Below are 24,014 nucleotides of genomic sequence, written 5' to 3'. Positions count from 1 at the left end.
AAAATAGACAAGAAAATGGTAGGACAACATCCTTCCACTCTGGATAAATTCAAATTGGATGAGATGGATTAAATTTCAGGATTTTGAAGGATCTGGCAAATGTAACTGAATAAAATCTTTCAGATATTCTAGAGCATGAGAACTGCCAGAAAACTGGAGAACAGCTATTATGGTTCAAATCTTTAAAAAGGGGAAATGGAGATCCAGGAAATTACAGACCAATCAACCTGACATCAATACATGAAAAAATCCTGAAAAGATACTCAATCAGCAGATTTATGAGCACCTATAAATGATCAAGACGATTACTAGAAGCCAGCATGGGTTTATTAAAAACAGATCATGCCAGACAAATCTTATTGCCTTCTTTGACAAAGTGCTTCAGAGAAATGATATGGACATAGTTTACTTAGACTTCAGTAAGGCATTTGACAAAGTAGAGCATAGCCTACTTTTTGGTAAAATAAAACAATGTGGAATAGATAATACGAGATGATTTGCAATTGGCTGACTAATTGCACTCAGCATATACTCCTCAGATGATCTACAGCTACTTGGAAGGAAGCATACCGTGGGGTACCTTAAGGTTCTATCCTAGACCCGGTATTCTTCAAAATCTTCATAAATGATTAAGATAATGGGATATAATGGGAACTCATCTAATTTTAAGATGATACCAAATTGGTGGGAATAGCTAATATTTTGGAAGACAGACTTAAGATTTAGATGGATTTTAACTTAAGCATTGGTAACTCCTAGGTAAAAAGCCAAATGCACAGATACAGAAGAGCCATGGTAGTGCAATGGTTAAACTGCAGCATTGCAGATTAATTCTGTCAACTGCCAGAAGTTTGATCCTGGCCAGCAAAAGGTTGATTCAGCTTTCCATCCTGAGATTGGTAAAATGAGGATCCATATTGTAAGGGGCAATATGCTGACTCTGTAAACCACTTAGAGAAGTCTGTAAAGCACTGTGAAGTGATAGGTATATAGCTGTGGAGTTGTAGTTGCATATGGATATATTATGAAGTTGTAGGTGCATATGAACATGATATAGACCAGGAGTGTCAAACTCAAGGTCTAGGGGCTGGATCCGGCCCGCAGAGTGCTTAAATCTGACCTGTGGGGCCTGCCTGGAAACAGTGAAGGTCTGGCCCATGGTGCCTCTGCTAGTGAAAAAGGAGCTTGGGAATAAGGCTGCAATAAGTCTAAGTGCTATTGCTATAGGTGATACTACTCAACAGTAGTAACTGTTAAGGGATATAGGTATCCTAGTGGAGCACCTTAAGTATGAGCCAGACATGTGCTGCATCTGCCAAAAATCTTATGCAGTTCCAGGTTGTATTTACAGGATAATATTAAGATCATGTGAAGCGATAGTACCACTGTATACAACATTAGTGAAACCTCTCTTGGAATAATGTGTCCAGTTCTGGTTACCATGATACCAAAAAATATTCTGAAACCCTAGGAAGAGTGCAGAGAACAGCAAAAAGGTTGATAGGAGACCTGGTGGCCAAACTGTATGATAAAGACTGAGGGAACTAGGTATGTCTTGCTTGTCTAACGATGAGGAGAATTGAGGTGACATGATAGCAGTCTTCCAGTAGCTGGCGGGTATTCTATCACATAGAAGAAGGGGTTTTCTCCACAGCACCCAAAGCCAGGACAAGAAGTAAGGGGTGAAAGATGATAAAAGAGTGATCTAAACCAGAACTAAGAAATTTTTTGTAACAGTGACAACAATTAATCAGTGAAACTGCTTGCTTTCAGAAGTTGTGAATGCTCCATCATTGGAGGTTTTCAAGAAGTGATTGGACAACAGTTTGTCTGGAATGGTAGAGAGTTGGAGCAAAGTTGGACTAGAAGATCTCCAAGATCCTTTCCCACCCTGTTATTCTATGTTCTAAATAATGTTTGTGACAGGAAACTATCTGTGTGCCATATATCCAAATACCTGTTTTCCTCAGGTACGTTCCTTGAATTTTATTTGTATCACACTCATACCTTTGTCCCATTCTGTTTGGGTTCTATATTATACTGATGCTCTCAATTCATAAACTGAAAGAGTATTTTTTTATTTTTTTACTAATGCCCATTGTGAATAGATTTGTTTGCTCCTTAATTTGACTGACTTCATTATTCTCTCCTGTCTTGAATTTTGTAGGACAGATGATCTTTCCATACACAGTCTGGGTTCTACATCAAGCAACCTTTTCCCCCACTGGCCAAGATTAAAAGCTGCAATGTTTCCAAAGAGTCCTGTTTCACGTTTGTCAATTTGCAATAGCTGATGGCAATTGAGACATGATTTATGCAAATAAATATTGAAAAAGACAATTTAAATTGTTTGGTATCTAACAATTTAATGACATCTATTTTTTGTCTCTTGAGTGACCATTATTTGTTGTTCTGGCATAAGAACAGCCTTGTACAATCTGCATTGCACTAGAAAAAAGTCTTCACACATTTCATTTATAGTTTTCTTTTGCAGATAGTGTAATTGCCAAAAACCTTTCAGCTAAATTGTGTAATGCAACACATTGTAAAGATTTAGTAAGATTAGAAAAGCTATGGGATAAATATGTATATGTTTGCAAATATATGTGAAATGAATGACAAAGATTATAAAGATATACTTTATAATAATTATAAAGAAAATACTCTCTGTGGTCAGTCATGAAGAAAATATTGAAACCATATATATTTGTATTTATTCAGCTTAACATTTCTACTCCAGTTATGATCTTGAGTTTGATCGAATTTGCTGACTATTGGATATTTAAATATCTCTGTAAAATTGTCCAAGAATCACAATTTTTCTTTTCTTTTCTTCTTTTTAAGCCATCTTTTTAAAACTTTGTAAGTGTAAATTTGCGATTTGGAATGTAGAATTTATATCACATTTCTCTCTTGTATTTAAGGTCTTGATAATTTTCTGTTTTTCTCTCTCCCCCGCCCTTATATGTTAGCCTTGGGAAACTATCTTTGGCAAGTGTTATTTTGTGACAGGCCCCAGCCTACAACCTAGGACAATTTCAAATTTAAGCCACGTGTCTAATTTTTCTGACAGCAGCTCTACAGCAGAAGTGTCAAACTGGTGGCCCATTGGCCAGATGTGTCATGCGCAGGCCACGTCCAGTCCAACTCCACAAAAGGGAAAAATGTCATGAAACATCACATGATGGCAATGTGATATGTCAAGTTTGGCACCTGTATTCTACCAAATATTTGACCAAAATACCATCTACCATTCTATCCTTTAAATCAGAAGTGCTAAGGACTAAAACTTAAATCATATGCATATCAAAATCACCTTTATTATTAAATTGTAGTAAACATGGCCTTGAATCGTGACTACCTTCACTAGCAAAATCTACTACAAACTAGTTTTCAAAAGGGAATTAAGGAAGTTTCCCTCCCCAAAGTATCCACTATTTCTTTATTTCTACAAGAAAAAGAATATGGAACTGTCATTTGAATTTAATTTCACTAAAAAAAAAAGGAGTGGATTCATGAAGAAAAAAGGATATGATAATGGGATTATGGTATTGATTCCTTTAAATCTAAACTTTATTAAATATCTACACTGCACCACCATCAAGGGCATTGCTAACAGAAGCCGTACAGACTTGAGCTATTTTCTCTCCAGCTGTTTCATAGTATTCATAGAATTTTCAATCTTGCAAAGCCAGCCTTCTTTGACATAAAATAGAATTTTTCATTGGTTATTATTCAAACTGCTTTTGAGGTATGTGTTTCCCCAAAGGAAAAAGGAAAGTGTTGTGAAATAATGTTCCCAATCTGGTGCCATCCAGATATATAGATTTTATTGCATAAGTAACATTGGCCATAAAAGCTGCAACAGAGGGACTTGTTGGGAGAGTAGGAGCATGAAATGACACTGTTGTAAGTGTTGAGTGAGGGTTCTTATTTTCATTTTATCCTATCCTTTTTCTTTAAAAATGGAATCAAAAGTAAACAACTCTATAAATTAATCACATTGAACATGAACATTATTCAGATCCATTATTTTTGCCCTATTGTTTTAGGGCTTCTCTGTGACTCTTGCTGGGTATTAACTACTAGAAGTCAATGTTCTGGAAGCTGTAGACCAAAGTGCAAACAATTTATTTGATTCCTCTGGCCTTTAATTAAATATTTTGACAGGACTTACAGTTCACTGCATTAAAGTGATGCCTCTGAGCAAGAAATTAATTTATGCTTATTTTAATTGCTGGATTCCATTACAGAAATTGCTGCACAAAAACAAAATACAGTACATAAATAAAATATGAGTTCAAACAAATGAGCAATAATGACTATATCAGCTTAAAGGCAAATGGTGTTTAATATAAGAGGATATTTAAAATATGAAAATTAAATGAGATTTATACTTCTGAGACCATTTTGAATATATTGGTTTTTGTGTATGTACAAATCATTTTTCATAAACATTGCTATATTCTTGATTATATGTTCTCCAGATCTTTTGTGTATAGTTTTCATATTTGTATGATATATCTCCTTAAATATCAAAGCATCCTAAAGGCAAGTATATTTATTTCCACCAACTTAAGTTTTTTTCTTAATTCTCCAAAGGATTTGTTTAATTTTCCATGCAGATCCCACATACTATGTGCATAATTCATCTCCTACTTGGAGTATTTTAACATGCTAATTTTATTTTCAGCTAGCAAACAGAACAATTGAGGCAATTATATAAAATTAAATATGAGACCCTCCCAAGTCTTTTTACAGTATAAGATATTAGAAAAGAAGGGGAAAAGTTTGAATTTGGTGATATAATTTTAATTTATCTTTATCATCACATCTGTTTTTACTGAGTGTAACCTAGATGATTGCAGTAGATTGAGAAAATAAATAAATTTGGTCCAGACATGCAAAAATTTGCTAGCAGAAATAAGAATGTTAATTTGATATTTGATTATAGGGGTCTTTACCTGAAAAAGCAGAATAAATACCATTCCTTGGCAAGTAAGGTAACAGAGCTAAAGGCTAAGTAAATGATAAAGTGAATGTTTGTCAGATATTAAAAGGGAGGAAGTCTGTGTTAAATATAAAAGAGATGAAAAAAAATCTTAGAGGTATATAGCTGCAGTGTTGTAGTTGTATATGGATATATTATGAAGTTGTAGGTGCATATGGACATGATATAGACCAGGAGTGTCAAATTCAATTTCCGAGCGCTGGAACCAGCTCACAGAGTGCTGAAATCTGGCCCCTGGGGCTGCCCTGGAAACAGTGAAGGACTGCCCATGGTTTCTCTGCCAGTGAAAACAGAGCTTGGGAGGGCTGTGGGCGGCCCCAAGTTCTGTCTTTACTGGCAGAGGGTTGCTGTCATGCCCCAGTTGGAATCTGATTCTGAGGGAGAGGTGGGACAGCTGACAGGGAGTGGGAGTGTGGCTCTGGTGGCTGTGGAGGAAACTGGGGAAGGGCACAGGCCGGCTGGGCATTCAGAGGAAGATCCAGGCCCATCCCCTCTACATCCTAGGGCATGCAGGGAGGAATGGATAAGGGAGCAATGTGGTTTACGGGGAAGGAAAGGGCCCTGATCCACTTCATGGGCTACAGCTGGGAAGACTGTTTAAAAGGGCAAACTGTGCATGGCAAAGCTGCTGGAAGCAAAGCATCTGCTATCTTTGTCGAGGCTTATCTAGGTTTTGGTGTCCTCCCAACTGTGGGTGCTGCATTTTCTTTTGGAAGTCTGCAATTTATCATCCTGACCTGTTGTTTTATTCCACTTCAGCATGGTTTGTGTTGGTTTTTTTATTTCTAATTATCTTTACTTTGACTTGGGACTGCATTTCTTCCCTTCGTAGACTGTTTTTTGGAAGAGTTTGATCTCCAGCTGAGAATAACTGGACATTGGAGGCCAAATTGGAAACATTAAAGGGAATTTATCTACTTTGGTGACTTAGTTATTTTTTTTTATTTTATTGGTTTTTAAAACAAACATAAACAAACAAAACATAAAAACATCAAATCATCTTCCATATATGCCCATACAGTGTGCCAGTTGGTTTACAAATTGTTTTGTGCTTCCATTTCATAGTCTTCAATTATAATTACATTGTATATAATCTCGTATTTTCAATCAATATATTAAATACATTAATATCATTTTTAATATACTTTTATTCATTCATTTTTTCCAAAATGATCAATTTTACTTAATTTGTTTTATAACAATTCGTATCAGCGTCCCTGATCTATCTTAAAATCATTTTGTAGATATAATTAGAAAAGAATACACCTTTATATATTTATTATTTTCTAAAAGTCTACATATTTCATTACTATATTTCATTGTCTAACCATCGATAGAATAGATCCAAAATTTTATAAAATTGCTTATCATCTTGTTCTCTAATTTCAAATGTCAATCTACTCATTTCAGCACATTCCAATATTTTCTTAATGATTTCCTCCTGTGATGGTATTTTCTCATTTTTCCAATTTTTAGCAAATAACATCCTAGCCACTGTTAATACATTTACAATCAGGTATTTCAAGTCTTTACTATATATTTCAGGTAAAATTCCCAATAAAAATATTTCTGGTTTCAAATCTATATGCTTTTTTGTCATTTTTTCCAACCACATGTGGATTTTAGTTCAGTATTTTTAGCATTTGCACAAGTCCACCACATATGGTAATATGAGCCAGGTATCTGATGACATTTCCAACATTTTTCGGATTTATTCTTGAACATTCTTGCTATTCTTGTCAGGGGAAAGTGCCACCTTTAAAACATCTTATACAAATTTTCTTTATATGCTGTTAACATTGTCATTTTATAATTTTGAGACCACATTTTTTGCCATTTCTCTAGATCAATCCCATATCCAAAATTCTTCCCCAAACAATCATAGTTTCTTTAACTTGTTCTTCTTCTAGTTTATTTTCTAATAAATATCCATACAATTTTTAATCACCTTTTCATCAGTACCTGTCAAATCTTATCTAAATCAATCAATTTATCATAGAAACCTTCTGTTTTAAAATCTTTATCATACCTAGAATGTATTTGCGCATATGAAAACCAATTCATCTTTATACCTTGTTCCTCTAGTTTTTGTATAGATTTAAGTTAACCCTTTTCATTCAATATTTCACCATATCTAACTGTTTGTTCCTTTTTGTATATTATAGGATAAGAAAATGCTTCAAGAGTCGATAGCCAGACTGCAATTTTCAAATAACATTGTCTTTTAATCTTCTCCCTATTTAACCACAGAGACTCCCATATATAATGTCTTCTAAAGTACCCCTGTGTTTTAGTTCCTTTATACCATAGAAAAGCATGCCACCCAACAACAGATCATGTCCTTCTAATGTCAACAATCTAGTATTTCTTAATGTTATCCATTCCTTAACCCACATTAAATTTGTAGCTTGGTAATACAATTCCCAATTAGGCAAACCAAATCCTCCTCTTATTCTAGCATCTTGCAAAAGTTTTAACTTTATTCTCGCTTTCTTACCTTGCCATATATATTTCAACATAATTTTATTTAAATCTTCAAAGTAGTCTTTTCCAAGCCTAATTGGAATTGTTTGGAACAAATATAAAATTCTGGGTAATATATTCATCTTGATTGTTGATATTCTCCCTATTAATGACAGTTGTAATTTTTCCCATTTTGCCAAACCCCTCAGGACCCCCTGAGGTCAAACACAATCCTGACAGGGCCCTCAATTAAACCAAATTTGACACCAATGATATAGACAGATTAAGTTACACTCAGTAGGATGAGAATAACATATATTTATCTTAGAATCATACATAGGAAAAACAATTTAGATAAATATAAAATGAAACACCTTACAAGAGTTAAAGAAAATAAGAAAGAAGCTTTAACTGGCAGTGTAAAACTACTTATAAGGAAGAAATCAGAAAAAAAATGTGTTTCTCTCTGCTGCACTTTGCTCAATTGGGATTTCACTTCTTGAAGCTAACAAGCAAAGAAGAGGTGGTGGTGGTGGTGGGGAAAGTACCAAGGATTCAAGACTGTCAGTTCCTCATTTGTCTATCAAGAGTTAAGAAAGGAATTGATTAAAAATTAAATTAAATTGATCAAACATGGTATTGATACTTGCTGGGTGTTAAACTAGAAGAACAAGTTAAGGAAACAGTGATAGCATGGGCAAAATGGCAGAAATTATGGGAAACAAATGATAAATTAGCAATATTGAGAGCATATAAAGAAAAGTTTTATAAGATGTTTTATAGATGGTACTTTGTACCAGTAAAACTGGCAAGGACATTTAAAGATAAATGAGCCAAATGCTCATCATGGGTCATCATGAACCTGGAACATATTGCCATATGTAGCGGACATGCATAGAATCTAAAAGATACTGGACAAATATACACACGTGGTTGGAAAAAATGATAAAGAAACATATAGATTTGAAACCCAAAATATTTTTTATTAGGGATGGTACCTGAATGTTATACCAAAGAAGAAACATATTTAATTATACATATATTATCAGTAACTAAGATTGTATTTGGACAGATTTGGGAAAATGATAAAATACCAGCAGGGAAAAGTGATTGAGAAATATTTGATAAATAGAGTAACATTTGAAATTAAAGAAAAAGAAGAAACTGAATATTATATGATATGAGATGTAATTTATAAATAGTTAGAAAATAAAACAAGTTAAAATTGAGTAGATGAATATATAAAGAAATTAGTTAAGATTTATTTATTTTTATTTATTTGATTTGCCAATTGCTTACGAGATAATAGGTATAAGTATATACACAGTTATGAATACATGAAATGGGTACATATAAGAAAAAATAAAAGAAACAATAGGACAGGGACGGTAGGCACCTTGATGCGCTTATGCACGCTCCCTACAGACCTCTTAAGAAAGAGGTGAGGTCAATAGTAGACAGTCTAAGGTTAAATGATTATAGATGGTTATAGAGATAATAAATATAAGAGGAAATGATTTATGACTTACAAAGAAAATGTGATTATTGCTATATTGGTTAAAAATATTATGATTGTTAGCAGAAGATATATGTACCAGTGATGAGATTCATTTTTTTTGACTACCGGTTCTTTATGGGTGTAGCTTGGTGGGTGTGATAGGGGAAGGATATTGTAAAATCTCCAGTCAGAGGTGGTTTTGCCGGTTCTCCGAACTACTCAAAATTTCTGCTACCATTTCTCCAGAACTGGTTAGAACCTGCTGAATACCGCTTCTGATATGTAGATATGTACCCAGTTGACACACTATATGAATGAAAGATGGAATTATTATAACTATTAAAAAATAAAAAAGAATGGGGAAAAAAGAGTTAAGAAAGGAGGGAAAATTTCACTCAAGAACAAATTTGGTTAGAACATCTATGAGAAGTTTAAAGCTTGACGTGTTAAGAGGCAGACATGTGAGCTAGATTCAGTTTGGAAGAGATCAAACCCCAAAAATGTGATTTAGCAGCCATAAAATCAATTACATAAATATTTTTGCACAGATGTCTAATTGCTCTGAGAATAAAGTTTACTAAATATGACAGTTTATTTAAATATGCATTGAGATTCTCAAATATAATATACAGAACAGAGCAGAACAGAATAGAATCAAATAAAATTCTTTTTTGGGCAAATCTGGTTGGACACACAAGGAATTTGTCTCCAGGGCATAAGCTCTAAGTGCACATACAAACAACAAAGCAATAAGTTATAGATCATAAATCATAAGATACAATCCTAAATCATAAGATACAACAACAATTATAAATCATATTATACCAAGAAGAAAAGGTAGTAGGAAAGAAGAGAGGTGAGAAAGATGAAAAGATGAGAAGATGACAAGGACAATAGCAATACAGCCTACTACATGGGTAAATATATTTGGGGCGAAGATAGTGCTGTAGGATTTAGTATTTAACAGAATGATACAATGCAGGAAAGAAATTATCTTTGTGTCTAGATGTTTTGGCATGCACTGCCCTATAACAACATCTTGAGGGGAGAAGTTGAAACTATTTAGGAGGTTTTTAATGTATTGTATATGCCTTTCAACTCTCTGCCACAAGGATAGTTATCCCTTTGAATTCAGTAGTTTGAATTATTTCATGTGATTTATTTAGCTATTATTTATATATTATTATGTACTCTTTGGATACAATGACTTTTATGTTCTGATATTGTCTATGGGTCCTAATGAATTGGATGCTAGAAGATTATATTTAATCTTGTAATAATACAACTCCCCATTTCTTTACATTGGGCATATATAAACCTGTTATAACTCACAGGTACTAGATAAAAATGTAGAGTATCACATATAAATCTAGATTCCAGATACAAATGATAAAATTCTCAGATTAAAATCTGACATTTGAAAAGATTACACTATAAAAATGTCATGTCCATATAGCTAGAGAAACATGGCAAAGGTTGCTATTTTAATGGTGAAAGTTTATTTGAATTAAATTGAAGTCCTACTATGATTTTCCCCAGTGATTATAAACTCTATGTTAATTATTGTACCTTAAAATGGATTGTCATATTAAATTCAGCTACTGTGTGTTATCAATTGGTTCTGCATCTGTATTCATGCTTAAAAATGTCTATATTCATTAACGGAATCCTTTAGCTTAACAAACTTTGGAATTAAATGCAACCCACAAAGCAAGCATTTATCATTTGGAGATGCAACTGAATGCTAGTTCTGTTAAGGAATGTATTGTTTCAACCATTAACAGTCCAATCTGATTACAGGACACAATCTGTTTTTTGTGGAAGTCAATGCAAGCACAACAGCATCATTACCATCTGTGTCCTCAGCAGAGACTTCATATCTGAGTACTTAGCATTTCAAAAATCCTACAGATGTTGATAATGCATTATTCATTTAGTGACTGCCACAGCTGTGTTCTTTCAGTGCATTTTTAAGCAATCTCTCCTCCGACTCTAATTTGAACACCATGGAGAGGAGTATAATAATGAAGCTTATGAGAGGGCTAGATTTCAGTGAAAGCCAGTACAGAAAAATGAAAACCTTAGAGGAACAAAGGATATATACAGATTTACTTTTCATATTCTATTTGTAGTTTGATGACCAAAAAAATCTGCATCATAATCTTGCAATGTTCTGCATATGCATTACTGGGCATCTGAAGAAATAGCAAAACAGAAGAGTTGTATCAGAGCCATCTTTTACTCAGTTGTATCAGAGCCATCCTCACTTGAATCTTCAAGGATGAACCAATTTCTGACAGCAGAATTCAATTAAACAAAATTGACATCACATGTTTTAGAGAGAAATGTAAGACAGATAAGCCATGTTTAATTTAATTTTTATATTTTTGTTAAGAATAAATTTAGTTTCCTGGCCAAGAATGGCAATATCTGGTCATCCTGATATTGTTCAGTACCATTTCCCATCAACCATAGCCAGCATAGTCATAAGGAATTATGATAGAAGATATTTAACATTTAAATTTAATTTATATGCTGGGTGAAGCATATAACACTGCACTGAAATCCTGATAGCGTTGTTTTCAGTTGCTTGATTATATAGAAAGCTGAAATTATATATATAATTTATAATTCTCTCTCTCTCTCTCTCTCTCTCTCTCAGGAACTTGCTAAATTACAGGTAGTCTTTGACTTACAATCATTTGTTTAGGGTTCATTCAAAGTTACTAAACAAAGTGACATGATCATTTTTCATTTTTGCAACCATTGCAGCAACCACATGGTCATATGATCAACATGCTTGTCAATTGGCATTTATGACACTTGTAGTGTCCCAGGGTCATGTGATTACCTGTTGCGATCTTCTGGCAAACAAAGCCAATGGGACAATCAGATTCAATTAACAATCGTGTTACTAACTTAACAGTTGCAGTGATTTATGTAACATAGTAGCAAGCAAGGTGGTAAAATGGGACAAAACCCTCTAAGCAACTGTGTCGCTTAGCAACAGAAATTTTGGACTCAACTGTAATGATAAGCTGAGGACTACCTGTGGAATAAATGTGGATAAAAACTGACAGTGATCTCCTTGGCCTCAACACACACACACACACACACACACACACACAAATTTCAAAATATCAAATTTTCGCGGGTACTTACATGTATGCATTCAGCTTTGTTCAGGTATTTTCCCATGTCATTGTAGTTGTGCTTTTAAAGTTGTAGCAACGTTTCGGCAGAATCTCATCTGCCATCATCATCATCATATATATATATATAAATATATATATATATATATATATATATATATATATATATATATATACACATACATACATACACATACATACATACATACATACATACATACATATATATACATACATACACATACACATACATATATATATATATATATATATATATATATATATATATATATATTTTCTTACATATAAGCCTGATGATGGCAGATGAGATTCTGCTGAAACGTTGCTACAACTTTAAAAGCACAACTACAATGACGTGGGAAAATACCCGAACAAAGCTGAATGCCATACATACACACACACACACACACACACACACACACACACACACATATATATACTAGTAATGCATGTGTAAGGTCCTGAAGAACATGGTAACTTCATGGACAGAAAAAAAAAACAGCATGTTCAACCCAGCTGTAACATTTCTAAGTGACTGTAAAGTCCAAACGTGGCTTTTTGAATGTTCTGTTCTATTAAATGTTCTAATACAAGAACATACAAGGAAAAATAGACATTGCTTGTTCAGCTCCTTATTCTTCCTTTTACTTGTTAGTGTTCCTGGGATAATAAGTTCCTTGTCAAAAGAAAAAAGAGCTATGGGCTTTGCCAAATAGGATCATAGGATATTTTTTTTCTTTGTTAAGGAGTTGATGAATTTGATAAAAGTGGCTCTTTTTTTACTGTACATTTTTAATTTCTCTGGGAGCGTCAGAAAGGTGATTGATTTACAAGTACTTAAGTTTATGCTTTTTGTTAGATCGTGGGCAGAAGAACATAGGACACACTTGGCAATCAGTCACCTTTTATTTAGCTCAGTATGCTCTGCTGTAAAGCCTTATTCAAGGTAGATTTGTAGTCCCCACAGAGACTCACTGACCCATCTGGCTTCATGGGGATCACTATGGGGGTCTCCCACTTGGCATGGGCCATCGACTCTAAGATGCCTTGGGCCACGAGCTTATCCAGTTGCTCATCTATCTTGGGCCATGGAGCAAATGGGCCATGGAGCAAATGGGACCCTCCTGAGCTTTATCCAGAAAGGGGCAACTTGGGAATCTAAGCTAAATGATATGGGGGATCCACTATATTTGCCCAATTTGCCATCAAATACACCTGTGAATTCGTCCATGAGGTCATCTTCCCAGCGTCTGTCCTCATTTTGGTGAATGCCAGTCACCGCTAGTCCAAATGGCGCAAAGCACTCCAGTCCCAGTAGGCTAGGCTGGTCCCAGTCTACTATGGTGAAGGGTAATTTCCCCTTGAAGCTTTTGAATGTGGTGTTGAAAACCCCTATTCCTAGCACTGGGATTCTGTTCCCCTGATAGTCCTTGAGGGTCAGCTTTTGGGGTTTGAGTGCTTCTAGTGTGATTCCGGAAGTAGTTGCTTGATTGTTGTCCAGGAGACCATGGAGAGATATGATTCTGAGTAGACCTCCATTTTGCAGGGTCTTCCTTCTACGTGGACTGTCTCTACCATTTATCTTGCCTTGCAGGAACTTGAGTGACCAGTGATTGTCTGGTGGGTCTCCCCTCTATCTGTCTCAGGGTCTTCATTGTATCATGGTCTCCCACCTGCAGGCTTCCAGCTTTCTGATTGATGTGCTCTGGGCCACTGAAGGGCTTGGTTTTCTTTGTCTGCAGCCTGCTGGCTATGATGCCCTGCATGTTCTAGCGATGTGGCCTTTTCTCTCGCATCGCTGGCAGATGGCATCACGGAACCTGCATTTGGCCCTGCGGTGGTTTCCTTCACATCCCGGGCACCATGCATTCTTTCTTCCTCTGTCTTAGGTTTTCAGATTCTGCTCTGACCATAGTTGGTGGACTTCTTCATCGTCTTCTGTGTCTGGTTCTGTCTCTGTATCCTCATAGTACATGGCAGTATCTCCCTTTGGTTGGTCTAGCTTATTCATTTTCTTCATTGCCACCACCAATTTCTGGGATGCTTCCATCACAGATGCCTCTTCCAGGGCTTCCTTGAATGTTATTTTTGGCCTCGCAAGTAGCTGACTTTAGAGAGTTAGGTCCCTTAGTCCAAAGGCTAGGCTATCCCTCATGGCTATCCTTCATCTATGTTTAGGAATTCACAGGTGGTGACAATCTCCTTCAGTTTGCAATGAAATCCGCATTGGTCTCGCCTTCTTTTTGGTCATGTCTGTAGAATTCATGGCATTGTACCAGGGATAATGCCTGGGACATGTAGTGTGCCCATAAGATTTGTTCCAAATCTGGCCAGCTCATTGTCTTAAGCTCGTTCACGGATGAGAGGGCCTTGGCCATCTTGAATATGGTCAGGCTGCAATTGGTCAGGAACATGGCTCTTTTTCTCTGTTCAAAAAGGTTGAGCAAGTCATTTGCTTCCAGGAAAATGTGAAAGCAGTCCATGTACAAGTCCCAGTCTTCTCTGGCGGGATGTTGGATCCAGACATCTTGGTAGGTTGGTTGGTTTGCAATGTCTGTTGATGCCACATGGTTGTTGGTGTCATTGTTGTTCAGATCCCATCTTTGTCACCAGTGTTGGATCATGGGCAGAAAAACACAGAAAACGCTTGGTAGTCACATTTTATTTAGCTCAGTATGCTAAGTATCGCTTTATAAAGGAGCTGTCCACAGCTTCAGTCACTGATGTGAGTTTACTTTTCCCACGCCAGACTCCAAACTGCTGATTGGTCCTACGTCAGGCACATTGGGTTTCTTTCAATATTTAACCCTTTTAACAAATTTTCAAACATTAAAAGAGGACCACACAGGATGAAATATCTATGGAAGATGGGAACACATTTCCAAAATCTTAATGAAAGCAAAGTTATGTTCCTTTTAGATCCATCACTGAAAACAAAGAGAAGAGAACCTGTTATAGGTTGTGAAACAAACAAGAAAATTTGGCAATTTATCAGGCACAAATAATGAATTCAACATATACAGAACCTGACATATATGACAGGATTTCTTCTAATTGAAAAACCATTTCTCCTTTGTAATGCCAGCAATTTTGTCATTTCATAAATAATGTTTCTGAATTGTCATGCCTTGTTAACAGCAGAAATGTCTTGCATTTCCACTTAATTATATATCAGCTTTTTAAAAAGAATACTCCTATTGTTAGAGTAAATTGCACTATGTCTTAGTATGCTAGCATTTCACCTCTTCAAACAATGAAATGTATGCAGTATCATCATCACTTTGGTTATTGGTTAAATCAAGAAACAAAAGAAAGCCCTTCTGGTTAAAAACATTAAAACAATTAATGGCCTTCTTTGAGTTAAATGTCAAGGCTTGAATGACAGTAAAGTTTTACTGATATGCAAATAGAGTTGGATGGTAAAATTCTGATGAGGATCTTATTTGGAAGGATCCTTTGCTCTAGCATAGGGGTGTCAAACTCGCATCATCACGGCAGTGTCCAGTGATGTATGCAACTTTTTCCCCCTTCGCTAAATGGGAGTGGGTGTGACCAACATGTGACACATCTGGCCTATGGGCTGTGAGTCTGCCAGCTCTGCTCTAGCAGTTTCTTCACTCTGGATTAAGTTGTCCCTGAGATTTCAAGAGCCACTCCCCCCACCCCCCACCCCAACTGATGTTTCAAAAGGGCCTGAAGACATCTCTTACCTGGGCATTTTAGCAAGGATGATTGACACTCTTTCATCCTTTCATTGTTCACCTCTGGGCTAGTTTTAATTTTCTGCCAGTTTTTATTCTTTTATTTGGTTTTTGTATTGTACCTTGTTTTTAAACGATGTTGATGGTTTGTAAATAATTTATCTTTATTATAGTTGGTAGCACAATCAGCCAGACATTTTGACTGTATTTGGCATTTTTTATTCACATATTAAGTCCTTAGGGATCTGAGATAGACAGAAGTTGTTTGAAAGTGTTAAAAGTATTGTTGCAAAATCTAAGCTATTTCAAGTAAGGCTGATTTTTTTTTGCAATTGTCATATAGTGGTTTTGTCAATGTCATCGGTGTTCAAAATTGTGCACAAGGCACCAATTATTATTGGTACTATATTTGCCCTTTTTGCTACAGTAATTTTATTTCTATTTTCAGGTCTTTGCTATAAGTAAACACTTTTTCTTCCAGTAGTTCCACAGCTGTTATCTCTGGTTGCTCAGCCAACAATCCTGAGTCCTATAACCCATTTGTCACCAAATGTCCAGGAATTCCACCAGTCCTTTTGACTCAGGTGATGACCAATCTGATATGTTAATCTGTTTTCTTTGAACTATTTTTTCAATTATATGTCCTCAGCAATTTTTTAATACTTGTATATGCTAATTTTAATATATATTTCTATGAATCATTTTGACAACTCTATCATGTTATTTATGGTCAGTTTGTGTATTCTTCTTGCACAAATGAGTATATGAGCTACTGTTTTCTTTGCTTCTTTGCACAGTATGAGCTTTCTATCATTTAATGATTTTTCAATTCTTACCTTGATTGCATTAGCCCGAAGAGCTTCTTTTGAGCAGCCAAAATAAAGCCATTAGTTTCTCTTTTAATGTTCTTGGTGTGAACCTTTGCCAGGTTTTATCTTTATCCACTTTCCTCTTGATGTTTTGTAAAAATTAGCAATTCATTATTTTCCTTTCCAGAAATCTGTTTATGTTTTCTATTATATTATTTCAATGTTCACTTTTTGTTTCCTGAACATTCATTAAGTTCCAATTTGTAACTTTTATCTATAGTTGTTTTTAATTGTCTTTTACATAATCAGCTAATGCATGCTCTGACATCCTTGATTTCTTCTTTGACTTGAAGTAAATCTTAGCCTCCATTTAATCAAAGAATTTAAACAATGTAGGCTTTTCTGTTAAAACCTCTCTAGCATGGGTGACTCTCCAGTAGAATACACTACTGCCAGCATAGCTCTCAAGTTCATCAGAGCATCATCAATCCCTCTTCTATGCAAAGAAACTGGCTTAGATTGATCCAAAAATGCAATATAGTTTTGCAGGGAAGCACATTTTTAATTCTATGGAATCAAAGCGAATATTAAACAAGTAGTTCCCAACTTAAAACAGTTTATTTAGTGACCATTCAATGGCACTGAAAAAAGTTTTTTATACTTACGACCTTTGTAGCATCCTCCTGATCATGTGATCAGAATTCCGATGCTTGGCAACTGACTCATATTTATGATTATTGCTGTGTCCCAAGGTCATATGATCCCCTTTTGAAACCTTTTGACAAGCAAAATCAATGGGGATGTCAGATTCACTTAACAACTGGCTTACTAACTTATCAATTGTGATGATTCACACAACAACTGTGGCAAGGAAGGTCGTAAAATGGGGGCAAAACTCACGTAACAAATGTTTCACTTAACAACAGAAATGTTGGGCTCAATTGTGGTCATACTTAATCAACTTTTAAAATCAAATTGCAAGTGCAAGTGGGACATTTCTTATTTATTCATATTCTACTACAATGAAATGCAATCCTTGACAGAATTTGGCTGAGTTATATCCATCCAAAATTATTCACGTGAATTCATTGTAACCCTTACATTTCTTTTTATGGAAATCTCGACTATGCTTCTATAACTTATTGTACTACATTGTATTGTAAATGATATTAAGTTTCTAAGCTTTTTATTATTCCTGTAAAGCATCAAAAGATTACTTAGAATTTTCAGAGAGATTAGAGAACTTTATCTTCTTTTACTTTCTATTGAAAAAATGGGAGCTTTAAGCTATGTTTTAACATAAGCCTGTATTTATTGTACATAATTCTTCTACTTGTCTTCCATTTAAATGGTAGGCATAGTATCCCTGAGCAGATTAGATTTTTCAACTTTAAGACATATTGAAAAAATATATTATGTAAGTACATAGACGTAGTTGCATAACTGCTAATGAAACAAGCAAATGGCATGGCAAAAGTATAAATACATCTCTGGAAGTCTAAAACAGGGGTGTCACATTCAAGGTCCACAGGCTGGATCTGGCCTATGGGGTCACCCTGAAACCAGTGAAGGACTGGCCCATGGTGCCACTGCCAGCAAAAAGAGAGCTCCGGAGGGCCACATGGGTTGCAGGAGGCTGCCGCAGCCAAAACCAGAGCTCAGGAGCCCATTTTCTCTGGCAGAGCACTTGGGCCACCACAGGCACCCCTGACTCAAATGACGTTGAGCTGGCCAGGCCCACTCTGGCCACGCCCACCCCATTACCCCAAGATCAAGCCAACCCAGTGCGGCCCTCTGTGAAATCAAGTTTAACACCCCTGGTCTAGAACATAACTCTTTGCTCAGTCATATTAAGTGACTTAGTAGAGAATGTTTACAAGGATAAGTATGTTGATATCACACAAATGGCCGAAAACTTTCTACAGATTCTAAACCAATACACAGTTTATGCATATTAACTGGAGATAGTGTTGTTGTTGTTTTTTACAGTGTAACAAAAATAGAAAATTAAATCTATGAAGCTAAAATGAAACCAAAATGAAGTCACTTTTTGATAGAAGTTTCTTAAATGTAATTTCAGATTTTAGTATCAGTTCCTGAAGTAAGGCCTCTAAACTTGATCATGCTCTAAATAGTACTAATTCCTTTCAGTCTTATTGTTCCATGATTGTGGATTTGTACAATTTCATTGAAAAGTTGCTGCATTTCTCCAATTTAACACGTCCCTGGACTAAACAGAGAATTGCATGTGTTTTGTCTTTTGTTATAATTAACCATCATGATCTTAGCAACTGTTAAAAGACAAAAGACAAATTGTCCACTTTTTTGCAAACTCATGCCAGAAAACAATTTACCGAATTCATCTTTCTTCAGTAATTGATAATGCAGATATTATTTATTGTGCCGCTGCAAGCACATCTTTGCATAAATTAGATGTGTTTTATCATTCTAAGTTGCACTGTATTTACAAATGTTCCATTCTCTGCTCATCATAGATGACTTTATTCTATGGAAAACTGGTCTTCATTGGACAGTTTCTAGGCATTAATATTTATCAGTAAGGGAATTTACAGAAACCCCACACAATGCATTCATCTTAATCACACTCCTTTTTCCAATAAATGCTTTGTCAAATCCCCAGGCAAACTTTACTGTTTTTCTGCATGTAAAATTTTAATACACAAAATATCCTTTCCTTGCACTCTTTTTTCTCATATATTGCTATTATTGAAAGTATCACTAACATTTCAAATAAGCTATTTTAAATAAGCCAATTAAATTAAAGCAACATAGTTTATTTTAGATATGGTACAATTTATTTTGAAACAAAATCTATTATATCATTTGTCAATGTATCTGTCTGTCTGTCTGCCTGCCTGCCTGTCTGTCTATCTAGATTATATAGAGAGACTAAATGAGTGAGTGAGGGAGAGAGAGAGAGAGAGAGAGAGACAGACAGACAGACAGACAGACAGAGAGAAAGAGACAGAGACACACAGAGAGAGACAGAGAGACAGAGAGAGACAGAGACAGAGACAGAGACAGAGACAGAGACAGACAGAGAGAACAAGTAGGGTGTCAACAAAACCCTGAGATCAGTATCCAAGTATCTTTACATTTACTGTCCATCTATGTGTCTGTCTGCTATCAGCTATCTATCTATCTATCTATCTATCTATCTATCTATCTATCTATCTATCTATCTATCTATCTATCTATCTATCTAATCAACTATCCCCTTTGCACGTACAATCTCCAATCTCAATTTCTAGGATGATCATATTAATGTTACCAACCTTGCCTTGAAGTTCAGAAGAAATGCGTTGGCACTTTGGGTGTCCATTCTACAGACCAAGAAATGAAGCATTTATGAAATAAAATACAGTTCCTGGCTGTATTAACTGTATTAACTTTAATAATAACAGTGGTGGCATATATATGTGTATTTTGTTCTGTTCAATTAAGTCATTTGTGTGATTGGAGGCTTTAGAAATTAGATAGATAGATAGATAGATAGATAGATAGATAGATAGATAGATAGATAGATAGATAGATAGATAGAAGCAAGCAACATACCTATGCAATGTGCCATGATCACATTTGTTTAGGTATTTGATTCTATACTAGTAGTACTCAAGGTGATACCAAAACTCAAATAGAACATATAAAAGTTACAAATACACAAACAGCAATATGGTACTAGTTTCCATATCTTCTAAATTAGCTTACATAATCAAAAGCAACAACTAAAAACACTATTCAGTTATAAATACATTGATAATCAAACTTGTAGAAATCAAAACAATTCTTGTGACTGAGTTTTGCCTATTTTTTTTTATCTCTTAACTCCAAACTAGTAAATGACATCACCTAGTTGTTCATGTAGAAATTGAAAAGCAGGGGAAACAGAATAGAACCCTGTGGTACCTTACAAATGAAAAATCTAGGGGACTCCCCACTACCAATACCAACCAATTAGCCATTGCTAGTTTCACTTTATATATTAGAGAAGTGTGTCATGGGGTCTGCTTTCCAAGATTTATTAAACAGCATTATAATAATGGAAGGCCTAGATTGACTTGGGATGTGTCTACTATTCAGAGTATTTTCACTTAATTAGCTTCTGTAGTCCCATATAATAAATGAGGGACCTGTGCCTTAGCAAAAGCTATATGGTGTTTATATATGGCAAGTTATAACTTTTCATTGTAGATATTGCAACCTCCCAGATACTGATGGATGTCTTAGCTACACGAATCCACATTCTGCTATTTTCTTGCAGTGAGCTTAATAGGTGTCTTCTCTTAAATGTAACTTTGAAATTACATCTGGTAGAGAAACAGAAATACTTCCTACACTCTAAGCTGGATAGGCTTAGGATTCAGTGTTATCAGGGTACAGTGTACAGTGTTTCTCTGTTGTGATATCCCAACTTTGAGTTGCTTTTCTCATAAAGGCCAACAACACAGCCAATAGTGAAGGCACTTTTTTCTTTTATCCTTATATCCAGGACTTACTAACTGCAGATTGGCCACACTCTATTATCATTTATCAGAATGAGATAATAGTCTGGTTTTAGCTGTCTTAAAAGGTTCAAGTATCAGTTAAGTATCAAGTATCAAACTTAAGTGAAGGACTCACAGTTCCAGATAATCATTCACTTTCTCAAGATATATAGGCTCGGGAGGGCGGAGCTGGTGTCTCAGTGGTACAGTGAGCAATCTTGAAGCTCCAAGATCACTGCTGATATCTCCGTTGAAGGATGGTCCCACCAGACCTAAACCATCCTGTAGAGATGGAGATACTCTACAGGATGTAGAGGCACATACTGTTGATCCCAGGGACATCACAAAGTCCCTAGTTGATCCAGGAAAAGGCCTTTTTGCTGGTGGCAGAGAGGCAGGCTTCCAAGCTGCTGAAGCTGGGACAGCTCTGGAAAGGAAGAGATTGGAAAGAAAGTGTGTCAGTTTGGTGAGATGAACTTTTTCAGGGAGAAAACCCTGAAAAAATTAAAGTGGAGTAAAAGTGAAGAGAAAAGAATTTAAGTAGTGTGATTAATTGTCAAAGTGAAAGTTTTTTTTTCTTTTTTTCCCTTTTTATTGCAACTTTGAATTTGGCAAAGCTAATTTTAAGCTGGAATGGTACTTTTTAATCTTTTTATCTTTGTTTGTATTTCTTTCTCCCTTTTCTAAACAGCCCTTTTGAAAATCCCTTTTTGACTAAGATTCTTCTGCTTGACTCAAGATTTATTTTTCTCCCTTTTTTTAAAAAAAAGGAAAAGACTTTACTTTTTTTTTTAGTTCCTGGTTGTAGATTGAGGAGGGGGAATGAAAGTGAAGGAAAGTAGGTAGCACTGCCACCCAGAGGCTTGGATACATTGTTTCTTTTTTCTTTCACTAGTTTGTGTTACAATCAAGGACTCTGAGCTGTGTATTGGAAAAGATAGAGATGAGCATGGCAGTTTGTTTATTCAGGTGCTCATTTCTGAGCAGATAGCTGGAGTCTGGAGTTGAAGTTGAAAGAAAGAAGATTGAAGTGACCTTGAAAAATTCTAAGCTGATTTATCAAAGAGCCTTGGATACTTGGCAGCAGAGGCTTGTTTTATACTAGAATTGCTTTTTACCTTTTGCCTCCCTTTCTACACCCCCACTAGTGGGGCTCTTTTTTTCTCTTTAATTGGATTTTAACTTTTTAAACCAGGAACTAGAATGTAAACCTTTTATTTTGGTTTTATTTTTGTTTATTAAGAAAAACATATAGAATTTTTTTCTTCTTTTTTTTTTCCTTTTTTTTTTTTTTACTTTTTACATCTACCGTTGCAACTAATTGGATTAAGGTACACAAGTGCCTGGAGATATATTTTTTCCTTTTTTCCTTTGGAGTGGCAATTGCTTGCCTTCCCCTTTTCCCCTTTTCTCTCTTTTCTTTCCAGCTTCTGTGAGTAAGACACCAACTCCTCACACTCCTCACCATCTAAAGGATAACGATCTATATAAACAATATTACAACAGGAAAAAGAGAAAGAAAGGAAGTAACATTACAGATGGTTATGTAAGGAATTCAGAAAATTGAGCAAAAAATTGAAAAGACAGATGAAAAAGTGGAAAATATTCAACAGATGATGATTAAATATGAAGACAGATTCAAAAAAAAATTGAAGAAGATATGCAAAGAGATAAGAAAATTAGAGATATTGATATTCGAGTGATGTTGAGAAGGGCAGATTTAACCATTAGGAAGGGAAATAGACAAATCAGAATTTTATCTAAGATTTCAAATATAGAAGAAGGAAAAGATGAAAACCTTGCTGAAATAATGGCAGAAATATTGGCACCAGAAATAACCAAAGAAAAGATGATAGATGGGATGGATGAAGTGTTTCGTGTCTATGCAAGATATGCAACAAGGAATAGACTACCAAGAGAAGTTCGCATTAGATTTACTAAGAAGATTATTAAGACACAGATACTCCAGGTGGTGAGAGAGAAAACACTAAAATATAAAGAAAAGAAATTGTGGTGCTAAGATACCAAGAAAAGTAAGAGAGATGACAAGAGAATGTTTATTCTTGACTAAAAATTTACTTAAAAGAGGAGTAGAGGGATAAGGGATAAGGGAACTAAAACACAGGAGTATTTTAGAAGACATTATATTCATGAAGCATTGTTTTTGAACTGGGAGGAGATTAAAAGACAATATTACTTAAAAATTCCAACATGGATATCAACTATTGAAGCTTTTTCTTATCCAATAATATATAAAAAAGAACAGTTAGATATGGTGAGATATTGAACGAAAAGGGTGAACTTAAATCTATGCAAGCGTTGGAAGAACAAGGTGTAAAAATGAATTGGTTTTCATATTTGCAAATACAATCTAGGTTTGATAAAGACTCTAAAGCAGAAGGTATTTATGATAAGTTGACTGATTTAGATAAAATTTTGATGGGTACTGATCAAAAGGTAATTAAAAAACTTTATGGACATCTATTTGAATTTAAATTGGAGGAGGAACAAGTCAAAGAAATGATGATTGCTTTTGGGAAAAAATTTGACATGGGATTGATTTAGAAAAATGGCAAAAATTGTGGTCTCAGAATTATAAAATGACATTGTCAACTGCATATAAAGAAAATTTATATAAGATGTTTTACAGGTGGCACTTACCCCTGATGAGACTTGCGAGAATGTTTAAGAATAAATTGGATAAATGCTAGAAATGTCATCAGATACCTGATTCATATTACCATATGTGGTGGACATGTTCAGAAATGTGAAGAAATATTGGACTAAAATCCATACATGGTTGGAAAAAATGATAAAACAACATATAGACTTTAAAACAGAGATCTTTTTTTTT

The sequence above is a fragment of the Pseudonaja textilis genome, chromosome 6 (genome assembly GCF_049901715.1).
Source record: "Pseudonaja textilis isolate UNSWEBS1 chromosome 6, rPseTex1.2, whole genome shotgun sequence".
NCBI lineage: Eukaryota > Metazoa > Chordata > Lepidosauria > Squamata > Elapidae > Pseudonaja > Pseudonaja textilis.
This window is presented reverse-complemented; position numbering follows the sequence as displayed.